The 22201-nt window shown below is 37.9% G+C and overlaps 1 protein-coding gene across 1 annotated transcript in view; it reads left to right on the top strand.

Moving 5' to 3' along the window:
* Positions 1–22201, top strand: part of LOC129778147 (protein tincar) — a 316584-nt gene that overhangs the window by 107596 nt on the left and 186787 nt on the right. Inside the window, exon 4 of the mRNA XM_055784877.1 lies at positions 60–186. The gene's annotated coding sequence lies outside the window, so the exon portion shown is untranslated. The remainder of the gene's footprint in view (positions 1–59; positions 187–22201) is intronic.

Here is a 22201-nt window from a genome sequence, read left to right as displayed (position 1 = left end):
TTCACTCGGATATTTGTTCTTCTAGCATGGATCTGCATTTCGTTTGTTTTCCTTTCCAGAGCAACAAAGCAATTTGCAATTTTACCGCGGTATTGCACACCATGGGACGATAAATCGAGTGAAGGCGCTTCGACTCGATGTAAATTGGAGAGCTGAAGCTGTTATAAATCGCAAACCACCCGACAGGTAAGATGCAAATGTGTGTGAAGCGTTTGGTCCTACTGGTGAAGGATTGTTTTCTTGAGAGTGCCGCAGTAGAAACACTTTTCCACCACTTACGAATTGCTCATTATTTATTGAGACTGAGAAACAAAAATTGAAGTTCGAACACATGTAGTACTCAAATCGGCGAAATACTTGAAACGGGTGAATGATGATACCACAGAATGGTAATTTAGAGTAGGTCACTCGTTTTCAGACACGTAAAAACACCTTAGCTCCGATCTATATGTATCGGTAAGCACGGTTACCTACTACATTATTTACATAATTTCAAAGGCATACCTCGTTTGTGATGTTTTGATGTTTCATTGAATTCCCAAGTCAGCTAGTTTGTTCTTTCTACTCTGCCTTCGAAATGTGTTGAATACTAAGAATGGGTGCTGATATGATCAGTTTAGATAATGGAAAAGGTAGGTACAGAGTACTCAATGCATTCAGTTTTAAGGATTGGATTGGAGAAGCATGAAACTACTGTAATTTCCTTTATAGTAGCTGCAGCAGAAGTAGCTTGAAAGAATCCATGTGTCAAAAATCAGTGATCTATCTGCGATGACGAATGTACAATGTCGGTATTTGGTGACGACATCCGTGTTTTCAAGGCTAACAATTCATATAAGCAGGCCCGAAGGCATTCTAAAATTGTTAAAATTCGAATGAAAATTTATACTTGGTGTTATTTGATTGTCTGAAACACATTGTCCTTACCCTTATTCAAGTATTTTTATTGATTTTCTGCCAATACTCGTTATCAGACACAATCTTCATTGAAAAAAATCTTCATCACTTGCAAAATAATGTAATTCTCAATTACATAAAGCTTGATTCATTTAGCATCCAGAATCACAAAACCAGTTGTATCTAGCGATTGGTTAAATGTATAAAAAATTGATATCAAAAATTTTATATCAAAATGCATATAATTTATAATTCTTTTCGAAAAAAATGTTCAAAGAACTATTCCGTTACAGTTTTGATGAGTTTTCGTACTTTCCGGATACCCTCCATCAAAGTTTGGATTCTCTGTTCGTTAACCTCAGCGGCCATTTAATTCCACGATCTTTCTTCATGTCTGCAGCATTCCGAGTCACTTTGGCACTCTCCTTAAATTTCCACTCGACAATTGTCCAATATTTATCGATTGGTCAGAATTGAGGGCAATTGGGAGGATTGAGGTCTTTTTCAATATAATCGACCCCATTGTCACGGTACCACTGAAGCACCTCTCCACTGCAGTAGTGGCCAAATCTGGTCAAAATTTCACCGAAACTTTGTGAACCCTAATAAACAGAACGAAAAGTACAGTGTCTTGTTTGTGATGAGAACCTTGGAGACGTGTCCACAGCTGCAAGTCCCCTGCCAAGTCAAGAACTTCATGTCAAATTTATCAGCGAAAACAAACATAAATTTGCTGCGGACATCTTCTCTAGCAATGGCCTTATAGAATTTCAGGTCTGTCCAAAATCCATCTTCACGTACGTTTCGGGTCGTCATCCATCAAAATGCATCCTTCGTACTTCGTTGAAACCATGTTGTACAACTTTCGAACACGTTTTTCGGCCACCAGATTTTGCTTTAGAGTCCTGTTTGGTTGCTTGCAGGCACAGAAATAACGATAACCTTCGATACGATAACCTTCCGGAGGGTACTTTGATTAGAGTTGTGTTGTATGGCGATGTCGTAGTCCGAGAGTCCCGGGTTTGCCTCAACAGTTGTCCATACCTTTAAACTAAGTTTCCGGCAACCGGATATTCGGCTTTTCATTTGCGAATACGAAACTGAGAGAAACTGCATCTGTGCATTAAATTTTCCGTTTAGAAAGAATATCTCTTAATCTCTTTTTTCGGATTTTCTATTAAGGTAAATGATTTTGGTTTGCCCAGTCGAAAATATGATCGTGGTTTGTCCACTTTTCTGAATGCTCTCATTCAGCACACCTTTTTCAAATTAGGTATTCGAATGTTTCAAAATAATAAATAAAATAGTCTTTTTCATGATTTACAGTAGTTTTAAAGTATATTTTTACGGATTCACATGTTTTAAAGGATTATATAAATTGGTGTCAATGCTAGCTTTCAATCAATCACCTGATGATTATTTGGCACGTATTCAGACCCTTTTCTGGACTATAACACTCACAAATAGTATAAACATAATTTTTGCACACCATTTGGATCAGATTTACATAGCTAAACCATTAAATTAACGTATTTCGATGACCTCAATTCTGATCATGAGTTGTCCAATTCACTAATGCTGTTTTGTCCACATGATTTTTATGGCAACCGCTTAGCGCGCTGCTTTTTGTTATTTTGTCCCTCGCGCATAGCAGAAATAAAGTTTCCCTGTGTTGAGTGTGTTGAGGTGAACACTTTTAAAATGCCCAAGAAAAGGCAATATTCTGAAGAATGTCTAAATTATGAATGGATCAATATGATGACAGTAAACTAAACAGTAAACTAGATAAATGCAACAGCTACTTGAAAATTCGTATTTTTCATTCAAAAATGATGATTTTTCAAACCGGACAAACCATGATCAGAGGTGGTCAAACCATGATCTCTTTGATGAAAATCGTTAAAAAAACATAAACATTTGAATAATTTCGACCACTTATGGTAGTATTAGAAACTAGTGACTTGGGGCTTTTCAACAAACTCAAACTCGCATCGATTATATGTGATTCTCAAGAAGGAAAATCGATTTGCATTGACTGTTTCAACGAAGTGGCAACTGAAAATGATAGTCAACGTTCACTAAAAAAAACCACTTTGCTAACGAAATCAACTGTTATGCGAAACAATTCGTACCGATCGCAATCCCGTTCCTTACGTTTTACGTGGTTAATAAGCTCTAAGCAGTACCCCAACTTTCTAGAGTTTATCTTTCAGCTACTTGCAGTAGTGTTCACAGTGAAACATAATTTATAACAAAATTTATAACAAAAAAATTATTGTTAATAAATAATTGTTATGACTTACTGTGAATTTAATTTGATTTTTTGATTTTTCTAATATACAGTATCCGGCCGGATACCGTATAGTTACCGGATATCCGTTTCATCTCTAGTGTTTATATAATATCACCTGAAAATCCATTGTCGTTATCACATCCCGAAAGTAGAGCACAAAACCCAATGCCGTCAACGCGAATTGGAAACTTTTCTGTATTTTTGTTTGGATACAAAAAAAACAGGAAGTGGGTTATATCTGTGGTATAGCCGCAAGGTTGACGTAGGACTATCGTTGGTTTAGTGATCATTTGTTGGAAGGTAAATCTGAATCAACTTCCAGTGATTGGATGAATTAATATTTCGGCGAATTCGAACACGAGAGCGTTACGTTAAAGACACAAGGTTTTGAGCCTCGAAATCTCTTTGTCGACTGAATGAAGTGGCATGATTATCATTTCATTCGAAAAATAAAATGTGTACGAGTTATATGTCTTGCAAGCAAACTGTTGATAAAGCCGAATGAATTGATGAAGTCTTAAGTCTCTTTAATTAAAGACAACTACATTTTTTTCAAATCACAAAACCTGGGTACCTGGGTAGCTTGAAATTTTATCACGCAAAATTGGTGCAAATTTTACTCTCCGCTTTTTATGTTTGCCCTATACATAATACATTGCTAGTCACCAGTGATGTCCTATCCTCGGTATAGCGAAGATGGAATTTTGGAAGACAAACTAGAGGCGAATGAACTCTCTGAGTTTTTGAAGACGAATCAACTGAGAAGTTTTAAGCCTCTCAAAAGCAACTCTTGAATTTGAGGCCTCCAGCGACTGAGCAATAATCGCTGGAAAATTATATGATTCTCGGGATGTGGATGATTTTCCGTTTATCGTTTTATGCACCCAAAAAAGTACGTAATTTCACGTCAGAAAAATATTTTGTCACAATATATAACACTCTTGTGTCACACAAACACCAACATTCTACTACTATTCACCGAATATAGAATACGAATATATTTTACTGGTGGGAAAGAATAATCTTCAGAAGCTTACTTATTATTTGCACATGATTGAAAAATTCAAAGTTCTAAGCAGAATTGGCAGATTATGGGCCTGATCACGAACATCACTGCCACGTACGCTTTCACGTCACTTACACTTCACTTAATCTTTTTGTGTCTATCATCATTGTCACGAACAGTTGCGTGTAAAAATGAACTCCGTGAAGTGAATGTGTTCATTCCCGTTTATAAAAGACATGTTGGTTGCATAATGTCGGGTGTTTGAACGTTGTGTCGGTTGCATAATTACGGACGTTTGAACGTTATGTAGGTAAAATTAATACAGCGTATGAGATAATATTCCATTTTTAGAACGACAAGTTTGCGATTATACCTCGATGATTAGTTTGCCGAATCAAATGCTGGCTCAAAGATGAGGAGAAATACTTGGTTGAACGGGAATAATGTACTTGTTGAACATATGGGAATGTAATTCTACGCTAGAGATAAAACATGACTATTATGTTTAATAATCGAAATCTCGCATACTCTTGTACTTAGCTCTGTCTTACTCGTTTTAATAGTGAGAAATATTTAGAATCATTTTTTATGAACCGTTTCTATAATTTTGATAAATAATAACATCTTCTATATCTCAGAACTAACCACCTCACCATCAGTATAAATAATCTGAGCTACTCCCATATGGGATTCTGAAGTTTAATCATCTTATCCTTCCTATTCTCGTGTAATTTGATATACGGGACATGAGGTTTGCTTTAATTATTTAAACAGAAACTGGCCAGCAGCGTGAGTCAGAAGCATAATCCTCATAGAAAACATCTGATGGATTTCAAGGAATTTGACAAAAGCGGAAAGTGATTCAGATTTTCTTTTGACAGATATCAAAATTATGGAAAAAGAACCATAGAAGAATTTCAAAACAGTATCTTGTGAATGCTTTGCAAAGATAGACTCATTTTTTCCTTGTTTGAAACATACAATCACTTTTTTTCATATTCCTTCATTCAAAGTATGTCTTCAAAACAATGCCGTTGAAAATATCTATAACGTAAAAAGTTATAACTATCATCCTGATTCTGGTCTGGTCCGCCAATTGTGAATGTTTGAATTACAAAAAAACTAGTTCTGCAACGTTGGAAAAACTTTACAGTTATTATTTTATATCCAAAATATCAACAAATTAATTTTATACACAATCAATCATAATGATCGGTTTTGGGCCAGTGGCCTCCATTGCCATTTTATGGTATTGCAACTCTCTCTTAGTCTAATCCTAAAAATAGAAACAAGAAATTTCTGTTCATTCAGGACAATCGGAAGTAGACCTTCGCCACGTTTCAATGGGTCTACGCTACATTTTTAATCCTTAGTTACATCCCATATCGCATTTACCGAATCCAAATAAACAAATTTATGCCCTCTGGATACGTCAGAATTTTGTTCTAAAAATGCCACCAGGCGGGTAAATTTCTGTTTGTTTATCTTTTGTTTCTTAAACAAGACAAGACAAGATCCAAAATGTTAGCAAAAAAGCTAAATAAATACGAAATTAAACTTACTCCATTCCGCGTGACTAGCTTTCATCATCTAAAACACACGTGACAAATATACCTGCTTTTCTCCGTGACATGACAGTATCGTGGTATTCATAATAACACCTAGTTCATCAAAGTTGTTACGACGGATGAACTCTTCTGGATTCTACACACACGGTGACAGCCGTAATAAGGTTGTATACAATTCACTTAGTTTTCACCGTGAAGTGACGTTCGTGATCAGGCCCTATTTGTTAGCAGATAATGACTTCTTTCCGGTTTCTTCTCCTCGACGCCCGCCGGCAATCAATGCAATCTGTGCAATTCTCAAGAGAAAGGGACTACTGCCCGCTTCTGATCTGCTTGGCGGTTGGATACGGAAAGAGGCAGAATCAATGTGACCGTACATGGAAATATCAGTTTATGTTCAGCACATTTTTACACTAACTAGAATCTGTTCAGCCGGTACCACACATCTCCCCTCTTCTCAAAAAAAAAGTCTAACAAGCCATGGATACATGCTTGTTTGTAGTAACAAATCATGCTTAACTTTTCAGAAAACACTTCTACATAAAACCACAATACTTATTTTACCGGAATATAAAATAGACAATGATATTCAACGATTAAAGACAGAACCTACAGGGGTACGTTCACTCTATACCATCGTTCAAACCGGACTTCCGGAATTCCTGTGGTCTTACTATGCCACAATAACTACACACCATTTATTACTAAATTGCTTTTTCAAATAATTGATTTGGTCTTACTGTGCCAATGAGATTTTGATGAAGTGTGGTCTTACTGTGCCACCTAGAGAATCACAATTTGTACTTTTTCAGCGATCTACTGGATCGTAGTGGTCTTACTGTGCCACTTTGAACAGTGTGGTCTTACTGTGCCACTCTGAACACTGTGGTCTTACTGTGCCACCAATTCTCATGAGTTTTCTAATTCCTATCTGAGCTGGATGCATCAACGACGTCAACGTCCTCATTTTCCAGAACACTTTCACTTTTTCAAATCAGTGTCGACGATATGAAGTACATATTAGCCCTGGGTGAATATTCTTGCGATCTACCAGCGTAGCAGAACATAATACCACCAATAAAACCGCGAGGAGCATTGAACCATTTTCCAACCGTGAAGGAATCAAAAACCGAAAAAGAAGCAGGATATGCACCACACAAGTGATAGCCACATCATTAACAAGAGTAGCAGCAATATCAGCAGTCTCAGCAAAATCTGCAGAAACATCAACAAAGGCAGCATCAGCAGTGGCAAAGAGCGTTCAACGTCATGTCACATTTTGAACACAAAACACAACGCTCGCATTTACTCCTTGCTCCCGTCGCACTGTACCTCATTCCACCGCTCACCAAGTGGACGGAGCCAAATAAACACCTATTTTCGAGCCAACTATCCAAAAGAAATACCGCCATGAATAACATGAGTTCAAGCATCCAGTGGCAGGCTGCCATCGGTAAAACTGTACACCTTCTTACCAGAATCTCCGCGAATAGCACCTTAATCACAAAACCTTCCAAAAACCCTGTACACCCTGTTCACACTCTACACGTTGAGAGTAATCCCTTTCTCTGCACCTTGAACACTGCTTTCATTCGCTATTCAAGTTGCAGTTGAAATTAAACGAGAAAAAAAACTGCAACTCCTGGCAGGATCGCCATTGTGCAATTCTCAAGGCTGCAAGAGAAAGGGACTACTGCCCGCTTCTGATCTGCTTGGCGGTTGGATACGGAAAGAGGCAGAATCAATGTGACCGTACATGGAAATATCAGTTTATGTTCAGCACACTTTTACACTAACTAGAATCTGTTCATCCGGTACCACACACAATCAATAGGACATTCCTCGGATTTAGACTTTCAATAAGGGTTTGATGAAAGTGACGTGGCCAGATCTTGAGAATACGAAGTGCGTGATAACGTTTCCCAATTTAAGGTTTTTAATGGGTCCTTCACGGCTTACACGGTGTGCGCCGGAGCGTCGTCATGGTGTAATCTCACTTTACCGTGTCTGTATTAATGCAAAGTATCAAATTTACATTTGTTGTCGGTAGCGTCTGTATTCATTGTTTCACCCGATTTTAGGCACTCGAGGTACAACCAAACGCCCGTAGTTTCATCATACACAGAGCATCTTTTTCTTTCGGCTGAAACGATTTGGCTTTGCAGTGGATGGTCGGCTTCACCAGGTGAAAGCCATGACTTTTGGCGTTAAGGGTTCTCTGAAATAAATTATTTTTTCGTCGCCATCAACAATTCAATTCAAAACCGATTTATTAATTTTTTCGATTTTTCCGTTGAAGCATTTCCCAAATCGTTTTACGATGCTTCATTTGCCTTTCGCTCAATTTGTGTGACACCCATTCTCCGAAATTTTGGATCTTTCCCATAACTTTAAAACGATGGCCAATAGTTGTTCGGGACACATTCAGAGTTTTGCCAATTCCTAGTTGTGTTTGGGTTTAATTTGCATCCAACCACTTCTTCAATTCCTTGTCTTCAAACCGTTTCGCTCCAACAGGATGGTCATTGTCTTTCTATTATTATTTATGCTTAAATGCGTAACCGGTAGATAACGGATAAAGCCATGCTTGAAAGCTTGATGATAAATTGTTTTCGACGATAACTCCGAATTTCGCTCTATTTTATGAAAAAAAAGCAGTAACATATCCAGCTTTAACGAAAGTGGCATCCTCGTCCGGCTCAATCCTAGCGTAAATTGACTATTTTCATCACATTCACCGACAAGTGTAACAAAAGTCGCCTGTCACTCATGCCCCAGCCATTGCGAAAACGAACACCTCCAGCAATCCCACACGCATAATTCATTGTATCCAATTGCCGAGGATTATGCTTCCGTGATAACACTAAGCGTTGCTACACCGACGCTTTCCTATCGCCGCACGGCGTCGGAGACAATAAATAAATGGCTGGTGGGCGCGTATTGCACATATGGTATGACTTTACTGTACGCAAGCATCGAGACCGGGTATCAATATCCCATATACATATTCATGTGTACCTATACACACACCCGTACTCATCGGACCGACAACAGAATCCCTGATGAGGATGTGCGTATGAATCCATCCCGCAATGGCCACCCATGTCTGGCCGGGACGTCAGAATCTATGTTTACTGTCACCCACCGCTGGCATTCCTCCTTCCAGAGGGGCAAATTGTGTTCAAGTAGGGGGGTTTCGAAACAACAAAAGCTGTTTGCATGGAAATCCATCAAAATGGTACGCACAGAGCCGCTGACTGGTTAGATGTTCAGAAACGCATTTGCCTCACGGACGAAGGCTTACCACTAAATGCTTTGTTTCCCTCGGAGATTGGAGTGGAGACGGATGGCTTTTATCGGGACACGGGATAAATCCTGTATTGTGTTGTATATTGGCCGTTAAAAGAAATTCACCAAAAGTCGATATTATACATTTTGGGGTAACTTTTTTGAAATTCAACTTTTCGCGCATTAAACACAGTCTGAAAGACACCTTTTTATGAATTACTGAAACGTATTCTTTCCGTGCAGTTGGTGGCGCAACACAATTCAAATTAGTTCTGTGCAACAATTCAGGCGGAAATTGAACTCGTTCCTCGGGAATGTTATCGTGGCCAAAATGAGGGTGATGTGATGAGCGTCGTTGTCACCCCCGGGAGCATTCCGAGAGAGTGATGAAACATACCCCGTTCGGTGGAGGGGGTGTAATCGACAGACGTAAAGGTCTGCAGCTGAAACGAAGCGTTTAAATACCCTTTCAGACGCCGTCGGCGTCGGAAACGGATTTGGAGGCTGCCTGCGCGACGACAAGTGATGGCATTTCTGTTGGAACAGACAACTGTCGTGATCTATGAAACAGAGAACGGTTTGACATTGCAGCCGGAGCATCGGTTGAGGTTTAATTTAATCGCTTCCAATTTCGATGCAAGGTTGTGTTGATTTAGATGTCGACGTTTGTGGAATTGGAGTGGTAGAGGGAACTAAAATTCGATTATAAACATTTTTCAGTCATTTGGATCACGTACCCTATATATATGTCAAAGAAAAATGTCAATTTCAAAGAGTCGCCATAAAATTCATAGATATTTAAAATCTGTTGAAAAAAGAAAAAAAGACAGATAATGCATTGGGAGGAGCAGTGGCGTAGCGTGACCGGGTGACACCCGGGGTAGGTCATTATGGTGTCACCCCTTGAGTTTGAGCTTGGGTAGACTGTATACTTCGTAGTTGCTCTCCGTGATTGACCTGAACCAGCGAGATTGCACAAAGAACACACTGAATTACGCTTGGAAGTAGCAAATCATACTCAGTCTGCAAGCTTCGGTGATTCGTGCTTTAAATAGTCAATAACGACGCCTTACAGTCACCAGAGGGATGGAAGGAATGTTAGTATGATATTCGACGCCCGAAGGCCAGAAGGGTCGCCTCTATAGTGTGGTTCTTCTTCTTCTTATATGGCACTAACGTTCCTAGAGGAACTCCGCCGTCTCAACGTAGCATTACTTGCGTCATTTTCATTAGTACTTAGTTGAGATATCTATGCCAAATAATACGCCTTGAATGCATTCTGAGTGGCAAGCTCTAGAATACGCGTGACCACAGTGCAAGTCAGAGGAAATTTCTTTGAAGAAAAATTTCCCCGACCAGAACGGGAATCGAACCCGAACCCCCGGCATGTTAGGTTTGACGCTAACCACTCGGCCACGGGAGCACAAAAGTGTGGTTCCCTAACGTTTATCATGGAAAGGATAGTTGTTAGTGGGACGAGGTAAGAATCAGGATTTACTGAGGTAAGTGATGTGATTATGTAAACACGAACTATCGACCAATCAACAAAACGAGATTCCGAAAAGATTATCTCTTAACACGCGGCAGAAATCTTTAGGTAACCTGAGACAGAAAAATGTAAAATGAATTATATTTGGGAAACCTGAGAAGGTAACAGAGAGAACACTAATCGGCCACAGGTATGTTTAACTCTCCTGTACCCGCGCGCAAAATCACAACTCGTGACTCGCTCACGGTGTCACAGGCCGAAAGTTGAACTCTGTAATATTGCTATTGAGCAATTCCAAACGAAATCGACATATGACAAAACTTGAGTATTTTTGATTCGAAAGAAAGTCTGTGTTCCGTTTGGGTTGAAGAAAATAGGAGTTTTCCACAGCATTTGGGATTTTTTTATTTTTTTTAGAGTATTGCTGTCCAAACGTGAAAAAAATATACACTGAGGAAAAAAATTAGTACTTTTTTCTATTTATACACATTTTTTATTTTTTCCATGACAGATGTCATGGAGAAAATTTAAAAAATAGTTACAAGATGGCGAAACTATTTTTGACAAACATTGTGGAACATCGAATTTTTATGAATTTTTGAAACAATCATTTTTAGCCACAAATTATGAATTCTGATGTAATTTAAAATAAAAAAGCTCTTTATAAATCTCCTTCTAAACGCAGCCATTCGAGAGATATTTGAAATAAAAAAAATCTTATTTATTGTCTTTTATATTTGTATTTTATATATATTTTTTAAATTTTTTCATATAAAATAGAAGTCATGTAGAAAATTTAAAAAATGAGTCCAGGATGGGTAAAACTATTCTTGACGAACTTTTTAGAGCGTCGAATTTCTATGAATTTTCGAAACCTCTGATTTTTGTACCATATTTAAATTAGAAATGTTTTTTCAAATATCTCGAGAATGGCTGCATTAAGAAGGAGATTGATAAAGAGCTTTTTCATTTTAAATCACATCGGGATACATAATTTGTGGCTAAAAATGATTGTTAACATACCAAAATTCGAAGTTTAGAAAATTCATAAAATTTTGATGTTACATAAAGTTTGTCAAAAATAGTTTTACCATCTTGGACACATTTTTTAAACTTTCTACATGACTTCTATTTTATATGAAAAAAAAAATAAAAAAAAATTAAAAAATGAGTTTTTTAGATATTGCTAATTAATTTTTTTTGTATATAAAAAAAAGAGTACTAAATTTTTCTGGTCCATCTTTGACCGCACAATTTTAAATAATTTCAACTCTGTTAAGGCTCTCCACTAGATGCCACAGAAACGTACACCGTTAGAAATAGTTTCAAATTCACTGAAAAATTTGGAACCGATTTATGAAAGTCCCACTTTATGATGAACTGTTACACATTTAATGCAATCTAATTAATGACATAATTAGAGTTAATTCCAGCGGCCTTCAAGTGACTACGGAGTCCTGGTATCTCTAGCAAAAGTTGCCTTTCCGAACATCGTAGTTCGCTGTCGAGCTTGAATTGCTTCAAAAATTTCGGCTTCTTTGGGCGATTCCCTCACTCTAACATTTATTCCATCGTTGGACCGGGTCCGTAGGATCTTTCGCCTGATTTGCTCGTTTTATCTTATCTAGCTATCTAGAAGTATCTTAGGAATTCTACTTTCGGTAGCAAATTTTTAATCAATGGATTTAATAAAGCCTTTTTAATGACCATTTCGACTAGACTGTTCCTTTCAACAGCAAAAAGAATTACCAGTGCATTAAGTCTGGTCACAACGTTACTCAGAGATGGTTCTTTGGTTTGAAAATCTACTTCATGCGGTACAACGTATCAGAAGTAGAGATAACACAGAAGTATTAAATCTTCCTCTTTTTCTGATAGGAGGGACCGTGCACTTGATCCAGTGTTTGAGTCGCACAATACTCCAGTGGCTGTGATCAGCCCAAAAATTGTTTCAAAGCAGTAAAATTACCACTCCATCGAGTTTGCGACAATCTTTTAATAAACACCTGTGTGGCTTAGAAATCAGCTCAGCGATCAGTTGGAGCTGTGAAAAACGAGTAAACAGATTAAACAGCTCTGATAATGTCACACACAGTGGAGGCGATCTGGCGTAGTGGTAACATCCATGCCTCTCACGCTAAAGGTCATGAGTTCAATTCTCACTCCCGACATTCTTGAAAAAACGGAAGTAAAAGTGACGAACCAGCCAAATGAGTTGAAAGTCACTATAATACAGATAAAAAAAAAATGTCGCACACTGTAGATTCTTAGCGAAATCATGTTGTCCTCATAAGCCCAAAAAGCCTACACGGCTTTTTTGTTTTTCTTTCTCAACAAAAACTACAACTACAAAACGGAAAAACTAGGAGTGGGTTATATCTGTGATATAACCGCAAGGTTAACGTGGGACTACCATTGGCATAGAAATTATTTGTTTGAAGTTGCATCTAAAACAATTCTCAATAAATGGATAAATGGATATTTTATTTTCCTTTGGTATTGTCTTGCGTTCTGTTCAAATATATACAAAACAATATTATTTCGTTTGAGGTCTCTTTTTCGGTGTTCAATACTCAAATCATCAATACAAGCTTATTCAATCCACCGTACATCCGAAATATCTTTTCCTATATCACGGAAGAATCATTACGGGAACATCTTGTTAACTGCCCAAATGTGTGCGAAATCATATTCTACCCCTTGGGTGCATTCAAAAGCTAACGATTTTGCATGTTCGTTCATCACGGCAGTTGAAGAGAAACTGACAGGTCGGCCAACTGACGCATCATGTAGGTATCATGCGGTATCATGTGGGTATCAATCGTAGACCAATCGAACTGAGATGAAATTTCAAGAAGCTTTCGTTATTTATAATGATTTGAATATTTTGCATTCGAAGCAGTTTGAGCTATTGAAACAAGTTTTTATGGGCAATAAGTAAAAAAACTTCTCTCGTAGATCTTTTATCTTTCGAGTAATGTTATTTTCCTACCACTTCGTTCATCCGGTAGAGAGATATTAACGCTCACAACTTTGTGTTTTCCCTCGTCATGGTCATGGGTGTCACCCTTCTAAGGGCAGATTCTGAGTTAGTAAAAATGCCACTATTTATATTTATATTTATTTCTCAAAACGTCAACAGGCTCTACATGTCGCATGAACCTCGGACAAGTCAAAAACATGTTTTTTGAAATAATTGCGGCCGTTTGCATAGAAAGTTTGAAGTTTGAAGTGAATTGTTATAGCCGTACTAAATTATACACCGCATCATTAAAATGGCTATAGCTCGGTAAAAAATGGAGTTTTCGAAAAGTCCTTTCTAGAGTATATTCTTGAAAGCCTAAATATCAGAAATATGAAGAAAAAAATATACACTGAGGAAAAAAATTAGTACTTTTTTCTATTTACACACATTTTTTATTTTTTCCATGACAGATGTCATGGAGAAAATTTAAAAAATAGTTACAAGATGGCGAAACTATTTTTGACAAACATTGTGGAACATCGAATTTTTATGAATTTTTGAAACAATCATTTTTAGCCACAAATTATGAATTCTGATGTAATTTAAAATAAAAAAGCTCTTTATAAATCTCCTTCTAAACGCAGCCATTCGAGAGATATTTGAAACAAAAAAAATCTTATTTATTGTCTTTTATATTTGTATTTTATATATATTTTTTAAATTTATTCATATAAAATAGAAGTCATGTAGAAAATTTAAAAAATGAGTCCAGGATGGTAAAACTATTCTTGACGAACTTTTTAGAGCGTCGAATTTCTATGAATTTTCGAAACCTCTGATTTTTGTACCATATTTAAATTAGAAATGTTTTTTCAAATATCTCGAGAATGGCTGCATTGAGAAGGAGATTGATAAAGAGCTTTTTCATTTTAAATCACATCGGGATACATAATTTGTGGCTAAAAATGATTGTTAACATACCAAAATTCGAAGTTTAGAAAATTCATAAAATTTTGATGTTACATAAAGTTTGTCAAAAATAGTTTTACCATCTTGGACACATTTTTTAAATTTTCTTCATGACTTCTATTTTATATGAAAAAAAAAAAATTAAAAAAATTAAAAAATGAGTTTTTTAGATATTGCTAATTAATTTTTTTTGTATATAAAAAAAAGAGTACTAAATTTTTCTGGTCCATCTTTGACCGCACATTTTTAAATAATTTCAACTCTGTTAAGGCTCTCCACCAGATGCCACAGAAACGTACACCGTTAGAAACAGTTTCAAATTCACTGAAAAATTTGGAACCGATTTATGAAAGTCCCACTTTATGATGAACTGTTACACATTTAATGCAATCTAATTAATGACATCATTAGAGTTAATTCCAGCGGCCTTCAAGTGACTACGGAGTCCTGGTATCTCTAGCAAAAGCTGCCTTTCCGAACATCGTAGTTCGCTGTCGAGCTTGAATTGCTTCAAAAATTTCGGCTTCTTTGGGCGATTCCCTCACTCTAACATTTATTCCATCGTTGGACCGGGTCCGTAGGATCTTTCGCCTGATTTGCTCGTTTTATCTTATCTAGCTATCTAGAAGTATCTTAGGAATTCTACTTTCGGTAGCAAATTTTTAATCAATGGATTTAATAAAGCCTTTTTAATGACCATTTCGACTAGACTGTTCCTTTCAACAGCAAAAAGAATTACCAGTGCATTAAGTCTGGTCACAACGTTACTCAGAGATGGTTCTTTGGTTTGAAAATCTACTTCATGCGGTACAACGTATCAGAAGTAGAGATAACACAGAAGTATTAAATCTTCCTCTTTTTCTGATAGGAGGGACCGTGCACTTGATCCAGTGTTTGAGTCGCACAATACTCCAGTGGCTGTGATCAGCCCAAAAATTGTTTCAAAGCAGTAAAATTACCACTCCATCGAGTTTGCGACAATCTTTTAATAAACACCTGTGTGGCTTAGAAATCAGCTCAGCGATCAGTTGGAGCTGTGAAAAACGAGTAAACAGATTAAACAGCTCTGATAATGTCACACACAGTGGAGGCGATCTGGCGTAGTGGTAACATCCATGCCTCTCACGCTAAAGGTCATGAGTTCAATTCTCACTCCCGACATTCTTGAAAAAACGGAAGTAAAAGTGACGAACCAGCCAAATGAGTTGAAAGTCACTATAATACAGATAAAAAAAAAATGTCGCACACTGTAGATTCTTAGCGAAATCATGTTGTCCTCATAAGCCCAAAAAGCCTACACGGCTTTTTTGTTTTTCTTTCTCAACAAAAACTACAACTACAAAACGGAAAAACTAGGAGTGGGTTATATCTGTGATATAACCGCAAGGTTAACGTGGGACTACCATTGGCATAGAAATTATTTGTTTGAAGTTGCATCTAAAACAATTCTCAATAAATGGATAAATGGATATTTTTTTTCCTTTGGTATTGTCTTGCGTTCTGTTCAAATATATACAAAACAATATTATTTCGTTTGAGGTCTCTTTTTCGGTGTTCAATACTCAAACCATCAATACAAGCTTATTCAATCCACCGTACATCCGAAATATCTTTTCCTATATCACGGAAGAATCATTACGGGAACATCTTGTTAACTGCCCAAATGTGTGCGAAATCATATTCTACCCCTTGGGTGCATTCAAAAGCTAACGATTTTGCATGTTCGTTCATCACGGCAGTTGAAGAGAAACTGACAGGTCGGCCAACTGACGCATCATGTAGGTATCATGCGGTATCATGTGGGTATCAATCGTAGACCAATCGAACTGAGATGAAATTTCAAGAAGCTTTCGTTATTTATAATGATTTGAATATTTTGCATTCGAAGCAGTTTGAGCTATTGAAACAAGTTTTTATGGGCAATAAGTAAAAAAACTTCTCTCGTAGATCTTTTATCTTTCGAGTAATGTTATTTTCCTACCACTTCGTTCATCCGGTAGAGAGATATTAACGCTCACAACTTTGTGTTTTCCCTCGTCATGGTCATGGGTGTCACCCTTCTAAGGGCAGATTCTGAGTTAGTAAAAATGCCACTATTTATATTTATATTTATTTCTCAAAACGTCAACAGGCTCTACATGTCGCATGAACCTCGGACAAGTCAAAAACATGTTTTTTGAAATAATTGCGGCCGTTTGCATAGAAAGTTTGAAGTTTGAAGTGAATTGTTATAGCCGTACTAAATTATACACCGCATCATTAAAATGGCTATAGCTCGGTAAAAAATGGAGTTTTCGAAAAGTTCTTTCTAGAGTATATTCTTGAAAGCCTAAATATCAGAAATATGAAGAAATTTTTTTTTATTTCTAAACTAGGATACTGCCTTAATGAATCATTCCCGAAAAATCTGGCAAGTTCCTCTTAAGGTTGGTCTAATAACGCCTCCAATACATTGTCGATGCAGGCCTTCCTTCACGCTCTTTGTCGCTTGTGGCGGAATGTTTCTTGAACAGTCAGCCTTATTCTTGTTTACGATCGTATCTATCTTTCGTTCGAACGTCTCGAATCGAACATTTTCGGAAAAGATATTCGCGTTTTCGCTCGAATCCGTTCAAATGAGACTTTTTTGAACGTTGAAATGTTGATGTAGTCAGATGTACCTCAACTTTTCTAAACAATTAGAAATGTAGAGCAGTGCAAGAATGTGTGATATTTTGGATAACCGAGTTGTCAAACCGATGTCAACAATTATATTTTACGCACTAAAACGCATTCGAATGGATATTAAAATTGAACGATTTATTCGAACGAAATATTTTTCGTGTTTTGAACGAAAATAGAAATACGAGTGGACTCAAATTTTGAACGTATCTGATGGAGCACGGCCCCCATAGGCATCACACAGCATTCGATGGCTTTCTGCAGCTGTTTTGGAAACAGAATATCAAAGCTGCTTCCCACGAGTGTATCTTTGTTATCTTGAACCGTTTGAACGTTGACTGTTATCGCATCACCTTCAGGCTCATTTCCATTATTCATTCGTAGGGTTGAGTAGTACTATAAGTAATGCACACATCCCGGGCCCAAAATGTCTTCCGCCTAGCTTGTTCATCTTAAGACACCCCTTTGGGTGTGATACCCGGAGCAGTTTGGCTTTCTCGCCCTCCATACACTACGCCACTGCCTTTGACCATTAGAGATCGAGCCTTGCATTGGTGCATTTAATTTTCCGATTTAGGCCCAGTTGGGAGTGCCCATTTTCCAGTTCGACGATTATTCTCTGAATCGTTTTGGAAGCATCAAGTTTAATTAACCAGATTTACCATTTACCATATCATCAGTCAATTATAAATTGCCGATTTTAGAAATCAGGATCGATATTGGCTTATTTTCAACATCGCACGGGTGGCATAAGACACACTGTCACTTACTTTTGTTCGAGTAACTCTGACAAAATGTTAAATGAATCAAATAATCATCAATAAACATCGCCCTCTCCACGTATTTTGTGTAGATAGACATTTTGCGATATTGGAATCAATTTTTTTCTTTATGATCATGCAAATGAATTGCAAATGAATTGCTTCATTTGCAATGCGAAGATCGTTCGACTGACGACTAGCAGTAGCTACATGTGAACCGAACTGAAGAATCCTATTATTTGAAAAAAGCAGCGGTCATACTTCAAATTTGATGAAACCAATTGGGTCAATGCTGTTCAATTTAAAAGTTCGACTTGAATAAATTATCCAATTATCCCTTCACTAACGGCTTGTGTGTCACCGGATCAGTAGCCGAAATAAATTTAATGGAATGTTTATGCAAACATTAAGCCTATCCCAAAACTGATTTTATCACTTAATGGCTTTCTGGCATGAAAAGTCTCCCCAGATCCTACATATACAAATAGAATTAATGTTGCCGGCGAAAGTGAAACTGCTTTACATCAGATCCAAATTACCCTACACTCCTTCGCTTCCAGGAACAAGGAAAGGACTACATATTTACGAGTTTTCTGCTGCGAGTTTGCCGAGTTGCCACGCAGGAGAAATTTGCGTTTGTTTTCCATACAAAAATTTCAAGCTGCTGTTTGGCTGAGTAATGGTCAACTTGAGAATTCTTTCGTCATCTGTGGAAAACTTTCCATTGCACAATTTCATTGCAGATCCTTCTCAATCCAGCAACACTTGCAGCTAACATCACGTTTTCCATTCTTGTGAAGCCGAATTCTGGTGACATATTTTCATTACAAGCCAAAAATTTAAAACTCCTCCCTCTCAATCATTAACCACCACCACTCAACCACTACTCCCCCTGGAAACTAAAGGTTGAGTTAGGTAAGAGAAAATGTATTAATTCAAAGCGAGCTGGCTTTTATCTTGGGCTTCTTGGTGAGTAAACGTGGTTGGGGGGTGTTTCCCTAGTGGTGCGGGAAAATTAGTTTGTCTTCACCACAGAAACAGTACCTACTTCCTCCACCACCATCGGCAACCCGGCAACAACTGTAAGTTTCCTCTGCTGTGTGCACCTAACGACTGCTGTTGTCGCAAATTTTCACCGAACTGAAATTTTCCAGATGCTAGCAGAACACAATTAAGGAAATCCGTCTCCCAGAGGCGAAGCGATGCGGACATTTTGCGATGAGAAACTTTAGAAGTGCTGGTATAACAGCGCCACGGTAGGTTCTCGGAAATCTTTAACATAACTTTTGGAAAGCGACATATTTCGGTGGTTGGTTTCGATAGAATTATTTGAGGGAGTATCACTTTCCAGGAACAATCAATGCCAGACGTACGCGAAATCATGACAGAGCAAATGAATATCTCCGCTCTCGAATTCCTCGTCATTGCATGCTATAATATACTTTAATACTACCGCATTTCTTTAATTAATTATTCAGTCAACCACCATAATAGTTACCCAAAATCCAGAAGAGTTATTCCGCGGAAATAGCCATCTTTTGGCCAATAGAAATAGCCATCTTCCATTCACGGTAATAGTTTGGATTCAACTCCGCTACCCACAGACCTGTCGACTTTATCGCTTCCGTTTTGCACTATCAGTTTAAATTGTCCCTTTGGTCGTTGTCGGGCTTCTATCCGTCCGGATCAAGTGTGAATTGTGTCCCCGGCGCCACCACAACTTACGACAACGGAAGGACATTTCATTCAGGTTCACTGCCGTACGAAGCTAGTAGGGCATAGAGGTCGGTGGGGGTCGGTTCATACGAGTTCAGCGAGTTCATTCTGACCCGGAGGCAAATAGGGAGAAATGGAAATCTCGGTGCTATTGTGAAGGACTTTTCATATTTTTTGCCTGTTCCTATTCCCGAGTGATTCTTCGGCTGGGACGTGTGGAGCTGCTCGTAGTGCTAGCATCACTAGCAGGGAACTCGACGGCATGTGGCAAACTATTACGAGAGCTGTCCGGTCCGAATGAAAAATGGGATTTGTATATAAAATATGATAATTACTGTGCCCCGGTTGGGACGTTTTGCGCGCACCGAATAGTTCTTTGGGGTGGTTTATTTGGTTAAACTATGACATAATGTGATGTATTTCCCTGAGCTTTCAGGGTTTAAATGATTTTTTTACGAAACAGATTTCACAATTGGAGCAGCCACACTCTAGAACAGTGGTTCCCAATTTTTTTACTATAGCATGTTCCTTCAATGCATGCAATACGACTTAGGATACAACTAGTAAACCAAACTCAGCCCGATATCCTTGGGTCGAACCAAATATGTGTCCTATACTTCTTCGGAAAGACTAGCCACATCAAATGAGAACGAAAACGGGTTGCTATAAAAAACTGCAACATCTTGCGCATTTCATTGCAATATAACTCAAACACCTTGTGCGTGAAGTTCAGATGAGCAAAAACTTCCAAATCAGAATCTGAATCTGGATTATTCGAGAACTGACCTTCCGATATCAGTTTCTTATTATTTCCGCAAGAGCTTGTAGATTGTTTTGTAACTGAAGTAGATCGGTTTGCTTTCTAGATTCGAGTTTGAGATGCCAAAAAAGACGACTGTATAATGTTGTGAAAAGCCACGTCGGAATATACAAAGTACAGATAATTTTAGTAACTTATTTAATATCCGGTACTTACGTATTAACGTCACCGGAGCGCTATTTTCAATATGGATTTGTTTTTTCGTAAAGTAAAATCATAATAAAATTGTGCTCAAGTGGCGTAGATATCGATTATCCAAGTAGTTTCCAGTATCTTTTAGAAAAAAAAATTCTCAAACGCTCCTACAACTTCATTCTCAAAGAGAAGATTCACAAATTATACTATGCAGGACCTTACGCAGACCGGAAACAGGAAATCCGAACGATATCAGTTGCGTGGTGACGGCGGAAGCGATAGCAACAGCAGTAGAGCAAAGTTCCACCTTTAGTTGTGCATTGAAGAACGGCCTTGATATGCGTTGCACTTTGACCTCGTCTGTAACCCGGAAACATTGCATGAAAGCCAATAAACTCAAAACAATTCTGAATCCAATCTGAATTCTCTCGGAAAAAATAGGAAGATGAATTCACTTTTTATTTTTTCAGATATTACTTTAGAATGCATCGAACTTTTTGAAATAAATCTTTAGTGATAGTTCTGGCAGTCCTGAAAAAGGACGCGGACGTGGGTTTATGGATGCAGCATTCTATATTTGTATCACCACCGCCATTACGTATATCTACGTATCTTCTTATCGAACCAGCGCTGTCGTCCGGTCGCTAATTTAATGAACATTATTCCACATTTCTTAACCATCTCAATCTACCAGCGCACAAAAAAAAACATCAACGTTTGCGTGTGATGCAAATGTTCAGAAGCACTCCCCACCAGAAGTGACGAAGATCAATGCGGCACCTCAACCGAACAAAATTGTATCACGGTTCTCCGATGGAAACGTGCCTCTCGACGCTTGGAACTTGGAAGTCCATAGCAGAAACTCTTGACACGTTACGAAAGGAGCGAAGCATTGAACATTTGTTTGCTGCTAACGATGATGTTTCTGCTGCTGCAGGTTGTTTCTGTTGATGTTGCTGCTTCGCTACCGCTTCTGATGTAGGACTTGATTACCCTGCTTCTTTTCGGGGCTTCCTATTTGGTTTCAGATCTTAATTGCTACCCGTATAGAAAATGAATGATCACTTCGCAGCGGAACAGCACTTTTTATGTATATTGACTGGTAGGAGAATCACACAAAAGTGAGGCTTGCAACGCAATGTTTCACTTCTCTTTAGGCTATCTTTATATCGAACAAAATCGTTGTATGTGATATCAGCATTAAGGGATAATGTTGTTTAGTCGCTAGCTGGTGCGAGACTGGGGTTGAATTCCTTCTTGTTTTTATTTAAGAGGCTTTTAACTTAGCATCTAGAGGTTGACTAAAATGAGGACAAAAATTTTGTGGAGGCTCCGTTTTCTATTTTTCTTATTCAACTTGAACAGAATGATATGCGTGGTGGATTGCTACTATTGTTTTCGCAGTGGTGTAGATGTATTTAGATAATGTATTCCGCTGTACAGTCGCTCCTCATGGTCCAGGTTATGTTCCTGTATGTAAACTGTATATTCGCTCCCTATGATCGATACAATTAAGGAGCACAAATTGGACCAATTAAAACGTGTGATTTAGCGCATTTAGATAATGCTCGACTTTTTACAATTCTTCAATGTGCCTAAAAAAATATAATTTAAAAATTAAAATTGTTCTTAT

This window comes from Toxorhynchites rutilus, chromosome 3, assembly GCF_029784135.1.
Source record: "Toxorhynchites rutilus septentrionalis strain SRP chromosome 3, ASM2978413v1, whole genome shotgun sequence".
Classification (NCBI taxonomy): Eukaryota; Metazoa; Arthropoda; class Insecta; order Diptera; family Culicidae; genus Toxorhynchites; species Toxorhynchites rutilus.
The sequence above is the reverse complement of the archived record's forward strand: the minus strand, read 5'-3'. Positions and strand labels throughout refer to the sequence as shown.